This window comes from Belonocnema kinseyi, chromosome 2 (assembly GCF_010883055.1).
Source record: "Belonocnema kinseyi isolate 2016_QV_RU_SX_M_011 chromosome 2, B_treatae_v1, whole genome shotgun sequence".
Lineage (NCBI taxonomy): Eukaryota > Metazoa > Arthropoda > Insecta > Hymenoptera > Cynipidae > Belonocnema > Belonocnema kinseyi.
Window position 1 is genome coordinate 146,958,082 of NC_046658.1, and position 22,441 is coordinate 146,980,522.

Consider the following 22,441-nt stretch of genomic DNA (forward strand, 5'->3'; position numbering starts at 1 on the left):
CTTCCGGGATTAAAATTCATTCTTTTGATTGAAGCTTCAGATATTTTGTTAAAAAATCCTTTTTTTGTTGTTAAAAATTAAATTTTTAAATAAAAATTCAGCTTTTCCTATTTTGTTTGGAACGTTATCTTTTTTAGTTAAAAATTGAGCTAATTCGTTTGAAATTCTTCTTCTTTGGCAAAGAATTAATCTTCTTAAACAAAAGTTAAATTATTTGGTAGAAAGTTTCTGAATTTGTTCGAAAACTGCAGTTTTTCGGCAAGAAATTATTCTTTTTGATAGAACATTCATCTTTTCCTTTGAAAATGTAACTATTTATTTTTAAATTTTTGTTTTATTGGTAAATATTCAATTTTTTGTGTGTAAAACTTTACCTATTTTGAATTCATTTCTTTGGTAGAAAAGTAATCTTCTAGATGGATCATTATTATTTTTCCTTGATAATGTAAATATTTAGTTTAAATTCATTTTTTTGTTGCCAAATGAATCATCTTGGGTCAAAATTTAAATATTCTGTTAAAAGTTCATGAATTTTGTTGAAGATTAGTTTTTTTTTATTATAAAACTGATATACTGGGTTAAAATTTCAATAATTTTCTTAAAAATTCTTTTTTATTCCTTGGAAAATTCCTATATTTTTTAAATATTTTCTTCTGCTACAAAAAAATCAATAATTTAAACAAAAGAGTTGTATTATCAAGGAAAAAAATTAATGTTTCATCTAGAAAATTAAGTTTCTGCCAAAAAAGTCAAATAAAAAACATTACTTTTCAACCGAATAAAACAACTTCCATCGAAGAAGAATAATTTTATACAAAGAAAAATAGTGATAAATCTAATAGGGGAATTTTTATCTAAAAAGGATATATTTTTTAACAAAATAAGCGTAGCTGAATTTTAATATAAAATGCTATTTTGTTAAAAATTCCTTTTTTCTTTAAAAATTAAGTTTTCAAATAAAAATTCAGCTGTTCTTATTTTGGTTGAAATGCTGTCTTTTTAGTTAAAAATTGAACTATTTGGTTTAAAATTCTTCTCCTTTGGCAAAGAATTAATCCGCTTGAATAAAAGTTAAATTATTTGGCAAACTTAATTTTTAAATAAAAAAAAAACAACTGATTTTCAAGAAAATTATTCAATTTTCAACGAAGAATATCAGTTTTATAATAAAAAATCGAATGTTAAAAAAATCCTTAATTTTTAAGAGAATATTTCAATTTTTACCCAAGATAACTAATTAACCACCAAAAAACAAGAATTTAAGCTAAATAATTACATTATCAAGTCAAAATATGAATGATCTTGAAAAAATGATTAAATTTTCAACCCAGAACATCGCCTTTATGATAAAAGGGCAAATTTTTAACAAAATAATTCTTTTTTTTTAATAATTCAATTTTTAACAACAAGAAAAAAAAATTTGTAACAAAAGATTTAATTTTTCAACGAAAATAAAGGGAATTCAAAATAGTTCAATTTTCAACTGAAAAGGATAATCTTATACTGAAAAAACTTGAATTTTCCTAAAAATGCATAAAATCTTAACAAGAATCTAACTTTTATTCAAGATATATTTTTTATTTAAAAAATTAATTTTTAAGGAAAAAAAAGAATTTTTAACAAACCAGTTAAAGCTTCAACCAAAGAATTTAATTTACAACCCGAAAGTTTAGATTTCTAACCAAAAAAGCGAATTTTCAACAGAATATTTAAATTGTTACTCAAGATGATTAATTTTCTACCAGAGAAACAAGAATTTAAACGAAAAAGATAAACGATCCATAACGAAAATTAATTTTTTACCAAAAAAGTAGAATAAAAAAATTAACTTTTTATAAAAATGGAGATGCAAATAGAAATAGAAAGTATTGATATAGTAGACTCCGGTCCCAAAAAAAATTCACTTCGAAAGACGAATTTTTAACATTATATACGAACTTTAATTAAGTTCATACAAATTAAACCGTAGATACATTAATTCAATTTTTTTAAACAAAAAATATAAATTTTAATCAAATAGTTTAATTTTCAATTAAACAAATGAATTGTCAACGAAACCAATGATTTTCAAACAAAAGAATATTCACTGTTTACCAAAGAAAGGATAATCTACTGAAAAAATAAGGTTTAACTAAAAAGATAACCTTTTTTACAAATTCATGAATTTAATCTAAATAGTTGAATTTTTAACCAAGAAAGGAATAGTTTTTTTTTTTTCATTTAGAAAAATTAATTTTTAAAGAAAAAAACTAATTTTCGACATAACAGTTAAATCCCTAGCCAAGACGAATTAGATTTTAACAAAAAAATTTAATTGATATAAAAGAATATGAATTAAAGAAAAAAATATGTTATTTTTACAAAGATTGAAGTTTTAAAGCCGAAAATATAAATTTTTAACCAAATGCTTGATTTATAGCAAAATAGTTGAATTTTACACTATAATACAAATGAATAAATTTTCTAACCAAAAGATAAATTTTCAGAAAAAAATGTTGCAAGCTGTACCATAACATTGAATTGTTGAACAAAGAAGATGACTTTCGAAAAAGATTCTTGAATTTTTAACAAAACAATTGAATTTCAAAATAGAAAATAGTTAAGTTTGGAAATTAAACAAAGTTTAACCAGCTGAAACTAATTTTTAACAAAAAAAATTTTTAACAAAAGAAATAATTTTTAACTAAAATGATGAATCCTACGAAAGAGTAAATTTTAATTACAGTATAGTTTAAGCTTCAATTATGTATTGGAATTATCAATGAAAAGATGAATTTTCATATCTAATGATTATTTTATCAAAAAGAAGAATATTTAACAAATTGCATGAAGTATTGAACCGAAAAATTTAATTTTCAATTCAAAAAATTAGTATTCAAAATAAAGATTAAAATCAATTTTCAACAAAAAATACTCAATATTTAAACAAAAATTATATAATTAAATTTTCACTTTAAAAAAATTGATTTTAAACCGAGCAGATGAATTTTAAACTGAAATTTTTAATTTTTAATGCAAAATTAATTTATTAACAAAGTTATTCAAGTTTCAACCAAGCAGTTAAATTTTTATTCACAGACGATGAATTCTCAAAGAAAAATGTAATGACGAATTTTCTACGAAATACTTTTATTTTCATTCAAACATTTGATCTTTTATCTAAAATAGACCAAAATAGAAGAAAATACTTAATTTCAGGTTAAAAAGTTAATTTTTAACCAATAAATTGAATGTTTAATAAAGTATTTTAACTTTCAACCAAATTTATCAATTTTTAACATAAAAGATCAATTTGGAAGCAAAAATGGAAATTGCAACTAAAATATTGTGAATCTCGAGCAAGAAAACAAATGTTTAACAAAGTTCGGCACTTTTCAGTGAATTAAACCGATTTTCAACAAAACAAAAAAAAACACACAAAGAAACGATTTTTTAACAAAAAAATGTAATAGTTCATGTTTAATTTCGAAAATATTTCAATTTATAATAAAAAATTGTTGGATTCAAGAAAAAGTTGAACCTTCAACAAAAATAGAATGTCAAGTTTTTATTTAAAAAATTAATGTTTGATGAAGAAAATAAATGTTTAACAAAATAGTACAATTTTAAACCAAGGAAATAACGAATTTTTAATCAAATACAGGAATTTTGTATTAAATATAAATCAAGCAAAAATGGATTTTGCCGAAAATGGAATAGTTGAATTGCTTTTTAAAACTTAATTAAAAAAAAAACAATAATTTTTGACAAAATAGTTAAATTTCCAAACAAGTAAATGAATTTTTCACCGGTAAGTAGTTATACTTTTTTAAATAAGATGGATCGAATATTAAGCCAAAATGAAATTCTTAAGTTTAAATAAAAAAATTAATATCAAACAACAAAAAAATATTTAAAACTTTTAAATTATTGAAAACAAATTTTTTGAAAAGCTTTAAAAAAATGTGAATAGAGGAAAACACTGGGTTTGTTCATGTTGATTGATTATATTATAACTTTTGTATAACTTAAGAGCAGAAGAAAATTTGAGGAATTTACAAGAAACCGCAGAAAAAAATAAAACAAAAATAAGTGAACATCGTTTAAAAAAATACAGATCATTGAAAAAAGGTAATAATAGACAATAACAGACAGTTTAAACAATTCTCGTTGTTAATGCTTGTTGATTTTAATTTCCTCATAACTAAAAAGCAAATAATTTAATAATAATTTATTAATAATTTCACAATTTTATTACTATCAACAAATTTGATAAACAAATAAACAATTTTCATACCCATAAATGTTCTCTTTTTTAACTTAAATTATTGACAACAATAATAAATGTTATGTGTAAACGATATTCCGCTCTTTAGTAAATCTAATAAACTATTGTGAAACACAAGGAAAACAAATTTTTCCGCCGATCTATTCCGACACAAATAACATGAAAATAGCAAATTTGGTGCTGAAAAATAATATTAATTGTCTATTTGTCAACTTCAATTATTTATAATAAATTAAAATGTTGAGTGCTAAAAATTTATCGAAGCAATCTTTTCAGGAAGGTTATAAGAGATTGGTTTATTTTTAATCAAATTTATGTATATAAATTAATAATAATAATACTTTTTAAAAATAACCGAGGGGTTTACATTCTTTAGTGATTTCAGTGTCAGTGGAGGTATCTGGCGGGCGAAAGAACAACTACTTAGGAGTAAGGAGAAACCTGTCTTACCATCAGAAAATTACATATAGATTTTTTCCTCGAAAGTAGGATGAAAATGGTTTATTAATTTATTTCATTATTTATAACCTAATATTTTAAATAATAAAGTTAAATGTTGAGTGTGATCAATAATATTAATTTAAGCAAGTCTGGTAATGTATTCTGACAGATAAAATAAAAATTTTTATGCGCAAAAAATGTGCATTATTTTTGCCAAAAAGAATGAAAATTGCCTATTTGTCAACTTAAATTATTTATGATAAAGTGAAATGTTAAGGGCTCATAATTTTCTTGTATGTTAGTAAGTACAAAAAGATACTTTGAAGGTTATTAGATATTGAAGCAATTTTTTCATGAAAAAAGTAAGAGAGTGGTTTATTTTTTAAATTAAATTTGTTTACATAAATTAATAATTATAATAATTTTTTTTAAATAATTGAGGGTTTTATATTTTGTAGCGATTTTAGTACCAGTAGAGGTATCTGGCGCGCGGAAAAACAACTATTTAGGAGTAAGGAGAACCCTGTTTTACCATCAGACTGCTACATATTTATTTTTTTCACGAAAGTGCAATGATAATTTTTTATTTTTTTACCTTATATTATTTATAAAAAAGTTAAATTTTAAGCGTCAATAATAATATCCATTTTAGCAAGTCTAGCAAACTTTTATGGCACAGATAAAATAAGAATAAAAAATTTTGTGCGCAACATTTTTTATGATCTTTGTCAAAAGAATAAAAATAGTCTGTTTATCAATTGAAATTATTAATAGCAAATTGAAATTTAAAGTGCTAAGATTATCATTGTAGTTTAGTAAGTTTTAAATGATACATTAAAACCTATTGAATATCAAAGCAATTTTTTTGATGAAAAAACTAAGAGTAGCTTATTTTTTTATAAAGTTTTGTTTGTAAGCATTAATAATAAATAAATAATAATAATTCAAAAAAATAAGTAAGTGGTTTATATTATATAGCGGTTTTAGTATCATTAGAGTCTGGCGTGCGGAATAATGACGCACTTAGGAGTAAGGAGAAACCTGCCTTACCGTCAGACGCTTACATATCGATTTTTTTGCGAAAAATTTGTTTATTTGTTAACTAAGATTAATTATAAAAAAGGATAATTGTTAAGCGGAAAAAAACCTCCATGTTAGTAAGTCTAGTAAACTATTCTTACTCTTAATAAAAAGATAACAATTTTCGTGCGATGAAAATGTCAAAACTGTCTATTTGACAAATAGACTATTTTCAATATTTTCGCTTCATTAAAAATAACTTAAATTAACAAATAGTATTATCCAATTAGAATTGTTTATAATAAAGCTAATTCTTGAGCGTTAAAAGCATTTGTTTATTTAAAAAGTAAGAAGCTACCTAGGAGTAAAGAGAAACCTGTTTAACCATCAGGTGGCTATTCATCGATGAAAATCTACTTTTAAATGTAAGTACCACCTGAGGGTATACACTCTTCCGATTGTTGGTAATAAGTCGCCAAAGTTTTTAGGATGAATCTCCCTTACCATGAGCGTATGGTAAATTTTTTAGTTTGAATATTAACCGTAATTCATTCTCTCCTTAAAGATTTAATCTTAAAATCAAAAGAAAAGAAGAATACTATTTTTATAGATACACCATTTATTAAATAATGTATAAATATTAGAAAAAAAACATTATTAAAATTTTTTAATATCGCATGATTTTTTAATTTGAAGAAGTTTTCTTACTGAAAAGTCACTGAATAAAGTTTTGTTTCCTTACCCCCAACTCACTTCTACTGTGCCCGGAAAGTGTCCCAAAAATAGAAAAATAGCAGTTTTATGTAAAATTGATTCTAACGACAGTATTTTCTTTTTAACATCCTCAAAATCATTAATTTTTTTGTGATTAATTTTTTTTCGATAACTTACAAGGTTCCAAGTTTTTTTAAAACTAATTTTCAATAGCTCAAAAATTATAATTATTGTAAACAATTTTTTTCACGTGCAAATCATGAACAGTTTTTTTCGGGATAAATTATACAGTTGATTAATTTTAGGAATTATAGTTTTTTTCTTTACCATAATTAGTAAATATTTAAACAATCTTTATCTCTTTTAACAATTTTTCCTCTTTAGATCGTTCAAATTTATTACTGTCTGAGATTAATAATGCAATCAACAAATATTATTTGTTATATATTTTGTTATGAAATTTTTCAATAATTTGTACAATTCAAATTTCTTTGAACAATTTTCTTCATGTTCGAAGACTGCTTTTCTGTGTGAAAAAACTTTAAAATTAGTTAAACGATTTTTATTTGTGCAAGAAATTTTTTTGCAAATATTGAAAAGTTAATGAATGTCAAGAGTGATATTTATTTCCGAAGACAATTATTTAAACAAATAATATTAATTTATTTGCAGCTTTTCATATGAAAGGTAAAGAAAGTTTTTCTTTCTTTATATCCCGTACACTATGTAGCTTACTATTTAGTATTTACTTATTTGAAAAGTTTACGTAAATTTTTAAAACCATCACCATTGTTTAAACAAATTAATTTTTTTTTAATTTTTAAGTATCTTAAAAAAAATATTACTTTTGTGTCATTATTCCCAGAAAATAATGACTTCTCAGGATTTATGGGCGAAAAAAATGTTGAGAGTAATAAAAACTATCTTAGGAAAAAAAAAATCAATTATCGTTGAAATTAACGTTTCTCGAGTTGAAATTAGGTATTAATTAAACATTCCGTATATGATTATTAAACTTTAATTCACAAAAATTTAATAACAAGTACTTTATTTTCTAATTGCTCAAAAAAAAAATATAACTTCGCTCAATGAAATTTCTAACTTAATTTTAAAAGCTCGGTGGCTGACATAATACCAATTATTTTTTAATTAATATATTTAGGTATTGCAACTTTCTCGACTGAAATTAAACTTAAAAATTTTCCCGCTGCGCGGCTTTATGAGAATAGTTTTGAAATACATATATTTTATATTTAGTAGAAATTTGGATCGATATTTCTTAACCTATACAAAAATTTTTTACGTTACTATTTTTTTAAAAGTTTTCAAAATGTTGAAAAGCGGATTAACTTATTTAATTTTTACCGAATTTAAAAAAGTCATACGGGATTTGCAAGTTTTATTGCCATGTACCAGAAAATTGGGCAGACATTTCTAAAACTAAAAAAAATCTCATTTTGGAAAAGCTCTGACGTTTTGAATTTTTGTCGAATTAAATTAAATTTCCTAAACTATCAGAAAAATATTTTGTTCTATTTCTTTTTAACATTTTCAAAATTTTCAAAAGTATGTAACTTTTATAATTTTCATTGAAATTGAAAATTTCATTTGGACAGACATACAGGCATACAGACAGACATACAGACAGGCATACATGCAGATAGATATACAGCCAGACAGACATACAGACAGACATACATACAGATAGCCATACATACGCACATACAGACAGACATATACACAGACATACAGGCAGACATACATAAATACAGACATACAGACAGGCATAGACATGCAGACAGACATACAGACAGGCATGCAGAAATACATGCATGCAGACATGCTGACAGTCATGCTGACAGACATGCAGACATACAGACATAAATATAGGTATGCAGACAGACAGACATACAGTCATGTCGGCAGACTTGCAGACATACATACATATAGACAGACATAAATACAGGCATCCATAAATACAGGCAGACATACCGACAGGCAGACATACAGACAAGCACCGATAAAATTTTATAATTTTCGGATTCTGTGCGTGCCAAAACGTAAAGAGCCGTTAAAAACCAGAGATCGAAAATTTGGACGATTACATTACACTCTCATGAATAAGAATGTAAAAATATCATAAATTTTCTATGTCACGTCACGAGTTGAAGTGGCTGTACGAAAATTTCTGAAATTCCTAAATTTTTCAAAAAGACTTCTCATGCGATATATCGTCTGCAAAAAGTCAGAAATATATCTACTCTGGGGTCATTCCACCTGGAATTTCAAAAGCTTTCTATCCCATTTTGAATCAGGTTTCTAACCTTATTTCCGATCAAGTTATGCGGATGTTAAAAATAATTTTTTTTTTGAAAATGTTATTTCGCAGCATCCAACTCTGGATGTGGCCAGATGATGATCGAAGATAGAGGTGAACTCTTCACCCCATGTTGGAGAAAGTGGAAGGGGTGTACGCCCCATCCGCGAGGATCAATACCAAGCTGGGCAACTTGACAAGTAGTGTAGCCGCGCCGCGGATACGCGCCACACGTTTTCCACACGCCTAATGTTGTTGCCGTTATCATAAACGAGATATTTAAATTTTATCATCAGGTGTGTATTTCTCTACATACACATCGTTCACAGAGATAAGATTTCTACCAAAGCAAATCAAATTCTTTTAAACAAATGATAAACTCTTCCAGGACTGCTCCCAATTACGTTTTTACGAAAAATCTCTTCTTTCGCTCCATCTTTATGTATCTTCTACTCTCTTTTTTATTAATATAAAATCATTTCTTTTTTAATGAAAAAAGAGATAAGAACTTAAAGTAGGCTAGTAAGATCTTGCTCTGACACATCGTAAGTAAATAAAAAAAAAACATTAAAATAAATAAAAAGTGTTCTGGATTTTCGCATTTCTGGTCAATCTTTATTAATTCAATTCTTAATTTTATGTTTCACCTGGCACATGCCAATAAGAACTTTTTATTTGACAAAAAGTGCTCGAAAGTTCCAAAATTAACTTTTAGTAAATTATTGCAGCCAAAGTTAAATTTTTTATTTAATAAAAATCGAATACTCTCAAATTTAATTTTAAAGTGTGAATTTTAAAAAATATTTTTGAATTTTGTTAAAAGAAACTCGTAAATCAGTGGAATAACTATCACCTATAATAATATACGACTTCCTTCATTCAGTTTGTCTACATTGCAGCTTCTACGCAGCTTCTATGTGAAACCAAAAATGGAACATATATATATATACATTAATAACAATTTTTTGAAAAGCTCAAAAAAATAAGAATAAATGATTTATTTTTTAAGTAAAGTACCTAAATACAGACTTCACACACTTTCCTTTATTCCCTTTCTTTCCCCTTTTCCCCCGAATTCCTGTTTTTCCCTCTGTTTTCAAAGAACAATTTTTCTTATTTTTTTCGTTAAAATGCCAACAAAAGGTAATTATTTTTCATTCCAAATTCTACTATTGCATTTGTGGTTCAGAAATAATCTCCCTTTGTTAAGAATACTAATATTTGGTTAAAGATTTAACTATTTTGTCGAAAAGTCTTTTCTTTTTTACTTAAAATTAATTTGCTTAAAAGAAAATTGAACTATTTTAATGCTGGTTGAAAACTGATAGCCTTACTTAATTAAAAATTCAAGAATTTCATTGAAACTTTATGTATTGGTTGTTAATTTTATTAGTTTATTTGGCTTAACTACTTGCTTGAAAGTTGAATTGCTTTGTTAAACATTTTCTTCATTAGTTAAAATTGAATTCCATCTCTCTGGTTGAAAATTAAACTCTTTTCTGGGAAATGGGGGAGGAGGTAAAATAAATTTGTTCAATTCAAAATTTGACCATTTTATTATTATTGGTTGAAAGTAAATAGTTTTTAATTAAAAATTCGAAAATTTAATTGAAAGTGTATTTATTTTGTTATAAATCACTCTTTCTTAATAGAAAATTAATCTTTTTTATTGAAAATTTAACTGTTTTGTTATTGGTTGAAAATTGACCACTTTCAATTAAATATATATATTTAGTTTTAAATTCATCTTTTTTTCTCGAAAATTAATTTTTCTAATTTAAAATAAGACTATTATCTGGAAAGTTTCTGGAAAATTAATCTTACTAAGTAAAAATTATACTATTTGCTGGAAATTTGAACTACTTTGTACAATTTTTATATAATTATTTGAAGATAAGATTCATCTTTCTGGTTGAAAATTTTAATATTTTGTTAAATACTAAGGGGGGGGGGGGGGGGGGGGGGGGGTCAATTTCTAGAACTCATAATTGGGCTATTTCATTGTTGGTTGAAAATTCATACTTCTTCATTTAAAATTCGACAATTTAATAAAAAATTTATTAGATTTGTTGAAAATCACTCTGGCTTGGTAAAAAATTCTTTCTTTTTTATTGAAAATATAACTACTTAACTGGAAATTTAACTATTTAATATTGGTTAAAAATTGATCACTTTTAAGTTAAATAGAAAATTAGTCTTTCTAATTAAAGCTTAAACTATTTGCTTGAAAGTTTAACTGCTTTCTAAAACATTTGTTTCATTATTTAAAGTTAAGATCCATCGCTCGGGTTAAAAATAAAATTATTTTCTGGAACATTGGGGGAGAGGGGTCAAAAATCAATTTCCTATGCTCAAAATTTGACTATTACATTTTTGGCTAAAAATTTATAGTTTTTAATTAAAAATTCGACAATTTAATTTAAAATATATTTTATTTGTTGTGAATTACTCTGTCTTGGCAAAAAATTAACCTTCTTCATTGAAAAGTTAACTACTTAAAGAGTTGAAATTTTTTGTTAAACATTCATTTTATTATTTAAAGATTCATGTCTTCGGATAAAAATTTATCAATTTAATTGAAATATTGTTAATTTTGTTGTTGATCGACAACTTTTTTAAAGTGAAAATTTAACTATTTTGTTAAAATTTTAGTTATTTGGTTGAAAATTTAACTGCCTTTAGAACTTTTTGGTTTAAAACTCAGCTATTTTCTAAGACATTCAAATAAAAAATTAAGTTCTGACATAAAGTTGTTCCCCTTGCATTCAAATTCTTAACACCCACTTTCAAGATATTAATTTTCACTTTAGATTAAGATGATTGAATTTTAAGAATCGTGTTGTATAGTAGGAAAATTATTCACTTTTAATGACCTAGTATCAATATCCAAATTCAAGAATACTTCTATACTTTAACAAAGTTTAAGATTGTGCTATTTTTAATGCTTCAAATTAATTTTTTTTTTAATACTCATTATAATCTAAATTAATAAATACTAGCTAGAAAAAAACAAAAACCAAAACACCTTTTATAAATCTCACAAATTGTTAGAAAGAGCGCGCAGATAAATAAAAGATAACACATACCTTACATATATAAAAATTTTGACAGCAGTTGCCAATTAATTTGTTGGAAGCAGTTTTTTCAAGGAATTTGTATTATCATCAGAGAATAACAGAAATTCTAAACGTCTTTTCAGACTAGATAGAGAAGATCTTTTTTCAGAAAAAATGTAATTTAAAGAGCTTAAGGGAAAAGCGCCTGTCCGGCAATCGGAAGCTCTGTGGTTCGATTCTCAGCAGAGCGAGAGATTTTTTTTCAGAAAAAAATTCATTTAAAAAAGGAGCAATTTGGAACTAATTTCAGTGTTTCCTCATTACAATATAAAAATAGCATATTCAACGTTCACGCTTAGGAAAGATACAAAAAATGTGAGAATTCTAAATGAATGCATTTTTCAGTTTGGACAACGATTATTAAAATCGCCAAGAACGCACCAAATTTTAGTGGTGGCACCTTTTCTCTCCAAAGAGCCAGAATCGGCTATTGATATAACTTCAAGAATGCAGTTTCATTGATTTGAAGATCTATTGAAAAAGGCACCACATCAGGTGTATTGTCAAGAAAGCTATTTAAGCAGAGGGTAAGAGCATCATTATTCATAGCAAAAAAATTGGTCAGGTGAGCAGAAATCTGCAGAAAACCCCAAAAAATACACCAACCCTAACACATACTCAAACAGAAATAATTGTTCCTGGATCTATATGAAACACAAATGCCCTATCGTTCTCTCCAAAATTTTTCTCAGGCACCCTAAAACCGGAAGTTGTTTCTAGGCACCCAAAAACTACCAAAAAACTGTACAACTCTCAGAAATGATATCGAAAGTCACGAATGTGTTAATTAATCTTTTTTTTTATAAATTTAAAATAATCGAACTATTAATGCTTTTAATTGGAAATAAAATAATGTTACCATCTAAAAGTTCTAATTTAAAATCAATTTAAAATCGAATAACCTTAATGACTTTTAATTTTGAAATATTTTACAATTAGGCTGATTTAATGTACATATTAATATAAGAATTACGTTTAATTAAAAATTAATTTAGAAGTTAAGAATAAAAATAATTGTAAATGGTATTTGTGCCAAATTATTCAAATTTGTCGAATTTCCAACGTTTGATGTTCCTTAATTTTTTTAATTGATGTAATTCTTATTAAAAATAATATACTTACGAAATGTGAAATTTATAAATCTAATTTATTTATACAAAAATAAATTAATATTTTTTCTTTTTAACTAAAAATTCATGGTTTTTAGGGTTAAAACGAAATTCCAAGAATATATACATATTCTACCAAAAAAGGCGAATTTTTAACATAATATAATACTATACTCAAAATAAAAACTCATTTTTAATTTCCCTAGGAATTTCAATTAAATTGATTTCTGCTTTTTCAGCCTTTCAAAATGCGTAAAAAGTTTCAAAATTTCTTTTCAAAATCTTCACAACCCTACATTTTGCTAAACATTTTATGGAATATTTTCAAGTTTTAAATTCTTTTTATACTTCTAAACAACTTTTTTCGTTCTTCGAATTTCTCTTCAAACTTCAAATGAATCGTGGAAAATAAAAAATGGCCCTAAAATGTTATATATTTTTTTAAATTTTCGGAAATCTTTAGAAATCTTTTTGAATATTTTCTAAAACTAAATCTCTTAAAATAAAAACTTATTTTTAATTTTCTTTGAAATATCTTTTAAACATAATCCAATTTTCTGTAAAATTATAATTGTTCAATTTTACTTTATTCTTCGTTTTTGTTTTAAAATTGTTTTAAATATTTTGGGATAATTAATTTTTTTTTAAATAATTTTAAATGATCTCAGGAATCTTGAAACAAAATTTTCATTATCTTCTAACTTTTAAAATTGTTAAATAGCCTCAGAACTTTATTTTAAATTTTTCGAACATTTACATTTTTGTGCACATTTTTTGGAATCTTTTTAACTTTTGAATTATTTTTGAAATGATGTTAAAAATTATTAAATATCCCTTAAAATGATTTAAATTTTGTTCTATAACTTTGATTAAATCCAGCAAAATCAAAGATAATTACTTGAAATCTTCTAGATTTTTTTTATAATTCGAGAAATCTTGTTCAATATTCTCATAAAATTAAATTTCCAAAATAATTATTTTTACTTTGCCAAAAATCTTAATAATTTTTTATTATATTAGAACCTTTCTCAATGCTTCATAACCTTTAAATTTCTTGTCTAATTTTTTTTACCATTTTGGAAGTCTTTTGAAATCTTTCTAAAAATACTTTTAAAATTAATGACAGGCTTTTTAAAAATTTGGTAAATTTTCAAAATATGAATTTTCAATGAAAATTCAAAGTTTCAATTCAAGAAAGTATTATAATCATCAACCAAATATTTGAATATACATTATTGTATGTAGTTTCTACAGCAAGTTTAAAAATCAATTTTTGAACAAAAATTTTAACAAGATAGTTGAATTTTCTACAAAATTAAATGATAACTAAAAAAATTACAGTTTTATGCAGGCATATTAATTTTCAATTTAGAAGAAATTAATTCTTAATTTAAAAAATTAATTTTCAACCCCGATTATTTTTCTGCCAAAAAGACAAAAAAAAATTTAGTATAAAAAATTGATTTTAAGATAACAAAAGAACAAAATTTCGCAAAATTGTCCACCCAAACTGATGAATCTTAATCAAACACCAAGGCATCAAAAAGTTGAATTTTTAAATTAAGAATGCATATTTTCCCAAAAATAGATGAATTTTAATTTTTTTTAAATTCAGTGTGACTTTTCAACAACAACATATGAGTTTGAAATAAGGACTAAATTTCAAATGAAGATACTTGTATTTTTAACATAAGAAGAAGATTCTTCTTTCCTACAGTTATTATAAACTTAAATTTTTGATATTTTTGTGAAAAAATATGGAACATTTTTATTAAAAATTCTTATTCTATATGTTTTTTCTATTATTTAAAAAATATTTTTGGAAATTAACTTTAAAAAAATGCCCAATTCAATTCAACCTCCAAAAAATAATGTTGCTGACTCTTGGGGTCTTTTGGACCCCAGCGTTTTTAAACTGTTGTAAAAAGTTTAATTTTTGATATTTTTGTTAAAATTGTTTTTTTTTTTTTTTTGGTATTCTTAAAATCCCTTGTAAAGAATCAATTGGTATATTAACTTAAATTTTATTTTTACCATTTCGAAAAACAATGAAAAATTAATGGAATTTATTAATTTTTATATTCGTTCAAAAATGGTCTGGGGTCCAATGGACCCCCCAGTGTCATTTAAGGTTTAAATGTATGTCACAAATTGTGTAAGTTTAAAAAAAAGACGGTTGGATGAATATTTTCCTTTTGTGAATCCATGGAGATTCTCTAAATCGAAGTGAAGGAAATATTTCTTTTAATATTTTTCTACAATAAATAACGTTCTAACATGAGACTTGGGAAAGAAATGACATTCTTTTCATAAATAGTAATTGGCTTCACGTGGGTACCACGTAATAGATCTTTTTATCACAGTCGTTAGTTAACAGATTATGGAGGCCTTTGACTTCAGTTGGCAGTGATTGCGAGGGAATCAGACAGTATGATTCTATTGGTATATAATTAAATAATTATGTAAATATGCTATACTCAGTGATTCATAGTCTCTATTCCAAAAATTATCGGACATGCGCTAAGGAAAAGACACATCAAAAAGTACTTCGCGTAATTTTTCTAAAATTGTCAGAGCTTTGGGTACATTGTTACTTAACAATAAAGGGAAAATTGAAACAATTTCTTAAAACATGCGCTTGGATTGTTGCTTCCGCAATGCTTTGTGTAATAATAGAAGTATTCGTGAAATCTTTATGAAATCTTTTGGAAAGCATTGCAATTTTGTCTAATCTTTGGAAATTTTTGCAACAATTATAAAATATTTGGTAATATTTATGAAATTATTTTAATCTTTCTGAAATCTTCCGGAAATACTTTAAATCTTGTAAATCTCTGTGAAACCTTTGAGAAATCTTTGTTCTCCCTTTAAAATTTATATAAAATCTTTGTGAAATCGTTTTGTAAGCATTGAAATCTATCTAAAATAATTGCAAAATATTCGAAATCTTTGAAATATTTGGGGAATCATTGAAGTCTGAAATCCACATGAAACCTTTTTGAAATATTTCTAATCTTTCTAAAATCATTAAAATCTTTGAGAAATCATTGAATTCTTTAGGTAATCTTTTAAACATATCTGAAAAATTTGAAGCATTTTTGAAATCTTTGGGAAAGTTTCACGTGATCTTTTAAATCTATCTAAAAGCTTTGCGAAATAATTAAAACCTTTGAAGTTTTTGGGAAATCATTGATGTATGTAAAATCTGCATGAAGTCTTTGAAAGTTTTCTGAAATGTTTAAAATCTTTGTGAAATCATTTAAGCCTGTTAAAACTGTATGAACTCTTTGAAATTTTTCTGAAATCTTTGAAATCTATTAGAAATCTTTGGCAAATCATTGAATTCTTTATGTAACCTTAAAAATCTGTCTGAAATCTTTGCGAAATATTTGAAATCTTTAAAGTCTTTGGGAAATCATTGAAGTATGTAAAATCTGCATGAAATCTTTGAAAGTTTTCTGAAATCTTTGTAATCTTTGTGAAATCATTGAGTTCCTTATGTAATCTTTGAAATCTATCTGAAATCTTTGCGAAACTTTTATATAATCTTTGAAATCCATCTGAAATCTTTGCAGAACATTTGGAATCTTTGAAATCTTTGGGAAATCATTGAAGTCCTTGATGTAATCTTTGCAATCTATCTGAGATCTTTGCGAAATATTTGGAATCTTTGCGAAATATTTTGAATCTTTGAAATCTTTGGAAAATCATTGAGGGCTGTGAAATCTATACGTAATCTTTAAAATGTTTCTAAAATCTTTGAGAAATCGTTGAATTCTTTATGTAATCTTTAAAATCTGTCTGAAAGCTTTGCGAAATATTTGAAATCTTTGAAGTCTTTGGGAAATCATTGAAGTATGTAAAATTTGTATGAAATCCTTGTAATCTTTGTGACGTAATCTTTTAAATCTATCTGAAATCTTTGTGAAACTTTTATGTAATCTTTGAAATCCATCTGAAATCTTTGCGAAATATTTGGAATCTTCGAAATCTTTGGGAAATCATTGAAGGCTTTGAAATCTATATAAAATCATTGAAACGTTTTTGAAATCTTTGTGAAATCATTGATGTATGTACAATCTGTAAGAAATCTTTGAAAGTTTTCGGAAAATCTGTATGAAATCTTTGTAATCTTTGTGAAATCGTCGAGTTCCTTATGTAATCTTTGAAAAGTATCTGAAATCTTTTCAAAACTTTTACGTAATCTTTGAAATCCATCTGAAATCTTTGCGGAATATTTGGAATCTTTGAAATCTTTGGAATGTTTCTAAGATCTTTGGGAAATCATTGAATTCTTTACGTAATCTTTAAAATCTGTCTAAAATCTTTATGAAATCTTTAAAATCTTTGGGAAATCATTGAATTCTTGATGTAATCTTTGAAATCTGAGATCTTCGCGAAATATTTGGAATCTTTTAAATCTTTGGAAAATCATTGAGGGCTGTGAAATCTATATGTAATCTTTAAAATGTTTCTAAAATATTTGGGAAATCATTAAATTCTTTATGTAATCTTTAAAATCTGTATGAAATCTTTGCGAAATATTTGGAATCTGTAAAATCTTTGGGAAATTATTGAAGGCTATGAAATCTATATGAAATCTTTGGGAAATCGTTGATTTCTTGATGTAATCTTTGAAATCTACCTGAGATCTTTGCGAAATATTTGGAATCTTAGAAATCTTTGGGAAATAATCCAGGGCTGTGAAATCTATATGTAATCTTTGAAATAATTCTAAAATAATTGAAGTCTTTGGGAAATCATTGAATTATTTATGTAATCTTTGAAATCTATCTGGAATCTTTGCGAACTATTTAAAATCTTTGAAATCTTTCGGAAATCATTGAGGTCTTTGAAATCTATATGAAATTTTTGCGAAATCTTTTAAATCTGTTGAAAATCATTAAATTACTTATGTAATCTTTGAAATCACTCTAAAATATTTGCAATATTTGTGAAATATTGGTGCGATTTCTGGAAAATCATTATGAAATCTGTGGGAAACCTTTACGTAATATTTGAAATCTATGTGAAATCTTTGTGAAATATTTTAAATATTTGGAAAATCATTGACGTCTTTGAAACCTCTATGAAATCTTTGTGAAATAATAATTAAAATCGTTCTAAAATATTTAAAATATTTTAAAAATCATTAAAGTTTTTTTATAATCTTGGAAATCTATCTGAAATATTTGGAAAATATTTTAATTCTTTGAAATATTTCGGGAATCACTGAAGTCTTTGAAATCCATTTGAAATTTTTGCGAAATCTTTTAAATCTTCCCGGTTGAAAATTTAACCTCTTTTCTGAAAGTTTGTCTTTTTGTTTTCAAAATTCACCTTTTTTAGCAGAAATGACATCTTTCTTGGACAAAACTGCAACCATTTGGTTGAAAATTCAACAATTTTTATTGAAAAGTCATACATTTTTGTCGAAAATTCGATTTTTAATCTAGAGAATTTCACTATTTCGTAGAAAATTCACTTTGAATCTATTGAATTTGATATGTTGATGTTAAAATGAAAACTGAAATTTTTTCTGCATGAAAATTCAGCAATAGCATTGATTTCTTTTTAATAAAAATTTATCTGCTTTAGTACAAATTTAATGTTTTTTGAATAAAAATGCAGCATTTGGTAGCAATTGTTATATAGTATTATGTAGCATTTGGTTTAACTATTTTTTTCATTTATTCTTTTTGGTTGAAAAAAATCGTCTTTTTAGATTTATAAATCCAATATTTTCGCAGAAACTTATTTCTTGTTCAAGAATGGAGATTTTTAACCTGAAAAGTCAACTTGAATTTTTTTTAACATAAAATTTCACTATTTTTTAAAAAGTTGATCTTTTTCATTTAAAAATTCATCCGTTTTAGCAGAAATACCAATTTTTTAATATGAAAGTGTGTTTAACGAAAAATGTAACTTTTACATTTTTTTAAATATTTATCTTTTTTAGTTGAAGATTCTTCTTTTTTACGAAAAAAAAAATAATTTTCTCGGTTTGAAATTTCATCAAAATTCGTTTTTCGGCTTAAAAGTTCAATAATTTAAATAAACTTTTATTTATTTCTTGAGTGAAGAATCTTTATTTGTTGAAAATATGCCATTTTAAATTTGAAATTCTTGTTTATGACACTTGCATGATTTCGCCCCTTTTCGACGCTTATGAAGCGAGGCAAGGGCTCTACTTTTTACTCCCTAGGGAGTAACATGTCTCCATATATACCTAATTATTAAAGTTGCCGCAAATTAACAAAAATTACTGAAAATTTTATAAATTTCGAGAAATTTATAAAAATGCTTAAAATTGAATTTTGGGCAATATATGGTAAGTTATCATAAATTACTTGCAGTAATACCATAAATTACAAAAAATTTCATATATTTCCGGAAATTTATTTACAAAAATTTAATTGAATTTTCGGTAGTTTATGGCAATTTAATATAATTACCTTTAAAATTACCCGTGATATTACCAGAAATTACTAAAAATTTAATACATTTTACATTTACATTTACAAATTTAATTACATTTTGGGCAGTTTACGGTAATTAGTAAATTTATCTGTAAAATTAACATAAATGAGCCAAAATTTCCGGAAATTTATAAAAATCTTTTAAATTAAATTTTGGGAAATTTATGTTAAGTTACCGGAAATTACAATAAATTCCCGGAAATTTATAAAAACGTTTAAAATGGATTTTTGGATCGCTTATCGTAATTTACCATATTTACTTATGAATTCACCATCAATGACCGAAATTTTATAGACATTTTTAATTTCATTTTGTGAAATTTATGGTAATTTACCATAAATTATCTGTAATATTAACATAAAATACCAAATCATTTTTTAAATTCCAGAAATTTATAGAAATGTTTAAAAATGAATTTTGGGTAATTTTACCATATTTACCTGTAAAATTACCATAAATCACCAACATTTTTTATAATTTTCTAAATATTTATAGACGTTTTAAAATTTAATTTATGTAAATGTATGGTAAGTTACGATAAATTATCTATAATATTAACATAAATTAACCAAGTTTGCATGCATTTTGGGAAATTTATAAAAATGTTTAAAATTGAATTTTGGATAGTTTACTGTAATTTACCATATTTACTTGTAAAATTCCCATGAATGACCAAAAATTTCCAAAAAATTTCCAGACAATTTTTTATTTCCTTTGGGAAATTTATGGTAAGTTCCATAAATTATCTGTAACTGCAATATTAACATAAACTATAACAAAAAATTTTTATTTTGGGTAATTTATAATAAGTTACTATATTCACCTGTAAAATTTACACAAATGACCAAAAATTGCCATCAATTTCCGAAAATTTATAGACATTTTAAAATGAAATTTCAATTTATAATTTTATTTGATAAACTTTAGAAGAAATTGACCAAAATTATGTAATTGTTTAACAAAAAGTAGCATAGGATATCAATTTGCAAAAAAAAAACATGGACATTTCTGGCTCAATTTGTTAAAATTTTAAAAGTAAGTAATAATTAATTATTTAAATAATCACATAATATTTTTAGAAAAAGTTACTACTCCAAAAAATGACCAACAATTACATTTCAATCATAAAATACAATTACTTTTCATATTTTTTGGGAATAAATAATTGTTTAAACAATTTAAATTTATTTAAACAATTGAAAATTTGTTTAAAAAGTCATGTGGAGTATTCAAATTGCCCACTTGTAATTACTTGCAATAAAAAAGTACAGAAATTGCTAAAAAGTAAGAATAATACGTAAAAATGTATTTTTTTATTATTTTTGGGTCATATTTGGGGCGCTTGGGGAGGGTCGCACAGTGGTCTGGAATAGGAATTTACTGTTCAAAATCGCCCACAGGTCGTATTTCATAACCGATTTGAAAGTTTTTTTTTTTATAAATGCTCAGCAATTCATTTTTAAGAGAATTGTGAGTTGCTTTTTTTAAATTTTATTCACAGAGCAACAATATATAAACAAATATAGTGACAAAGTTGACCATTTTAGCTTTGTGAATTTTTATCTGAAGAAAAAATACAGATAGAAACTCACTATCAGCCGGAATTATTGCACATGCATTCATAGAACATAATTTTGTGTTTAATAATATTTAACTTAATTATTATAAACAATTTTTATAAACAAATTCTTATTAGTGTTTTTTTATCATGGAAAAAGTCGTTTATTTCACGCTAGTTGCTAATATTTTTAATAAGAGTCATAATTTGTAACGAAAAAATTAGCATGAGTTAACCCCTATTGTTTTTATAAACATTTCTATAAACAAATTCTTTATAAACGAGTTTTTCTCATAGCTGAATTGATTTTTCTGAACAAAAGTGATTCACAATTGTCTTTCAAGCCATTTATATACTTTAAGCTTTATCAAACATAAACAATATATATTGTTTAGAACAATTTAGATAAACAAGTCTCCTAATCGGCCGTTTCCTCGTAGAAAAAAATGTTTTTTTCTCCAATAATTATTAGAGTGACATTTATTGCGGTGACTAATCAACGAAATTAAATAAAGAATAATTTATATGATTGTTATAAACAATTTTTTAACCTTTTTTTCACTTGTTCCTTATTTATTTTTCAGGAAGTTGCATAAAACAAATGAAAGATAGGTGACTTCTAAAAACGCAAGTACAGCGTCATTGCTATGGACAGTTTGCTACAGAAATTGTTATTAACAATTACGCAAATTATTATTTAATGTCCCATATCCAATTCTGGAATCACTGTTAGTTTATTATCGGGTAATTTCAGTAGAAAACCGTCCTTTTTGCATGTAGAAAAAATAAATCATAGTTTTGCGAAAAAATTGTTTATGACAATCATATAAATTATTCTTTATTTAATTTCCTTGGTTAGTCACCGCAATAAATGTCACTCTAATAATTATTGAAGAAAAAAACATTTTTTTCAACGAGAAAACGGCCGATTAGGAGGCTTGTTAAACTAAATTGTTATAAAAAATCTATATTGTTCATGTTTGATAAACCTAAAAGTATATAAATAGCTTTAAAGATATTGTGAATCAATTTTGTTCAGAAAAACAATTCAGCTATGAGAAAAACTGGTTTATAAAGAATTTGTTTATCGAAATTGCTTATAATAATTAAGTTAAATATTATTAAAATTAATTATGTTCTATGAATGCATGTGCAATAATTCCGGCTGATAGTGAGTTTCTATCTGTATTTTCTTTTTGAGATAAAAATTCACAAAGCTTAAATGATCAATTTTGTCACTATATTTGCTAATATATTGTTGTTCTGTAAAAAAAAATTTTAAAAAAGCAAACCGCAATTCTCTTAAAAATTAATTTTCCAGCATTTCTAAAAAAAAACTTTTAAATCGGTTAAGAAATACGACCTGTGGGCGATTATGAACAGTAAATTCCTATTCCAGACCACTATGGGTCGGGGTGG

General features: G+C 24.8%; 1 protein-coding gene across 1 annotated transcript in view; it reads left to right on the top strand.

The window, feature by feature from the left end:
- Window positions 1-8,981: 8,981 nt before the first annotated feature.
- Window positions 8,982-22,441, top strand: part of LOC117167566 (sodium-driven chloride bicarbonate exchanger) — a 103,249-nt gene continuing 89,789 nt past the window's right edge. Inside the window, exons 1-2 of the mRNA XM_033352595.1 lie at window positions 8,982-9,055; window positions 12,221-12,402. The gene's annotated coding sequence lies outside the window, so the exon portion shown is untranslated. The remainder of the gene's footprint in view (window positions 9,056-12,220; window positions 12,403-22,441) is intronic.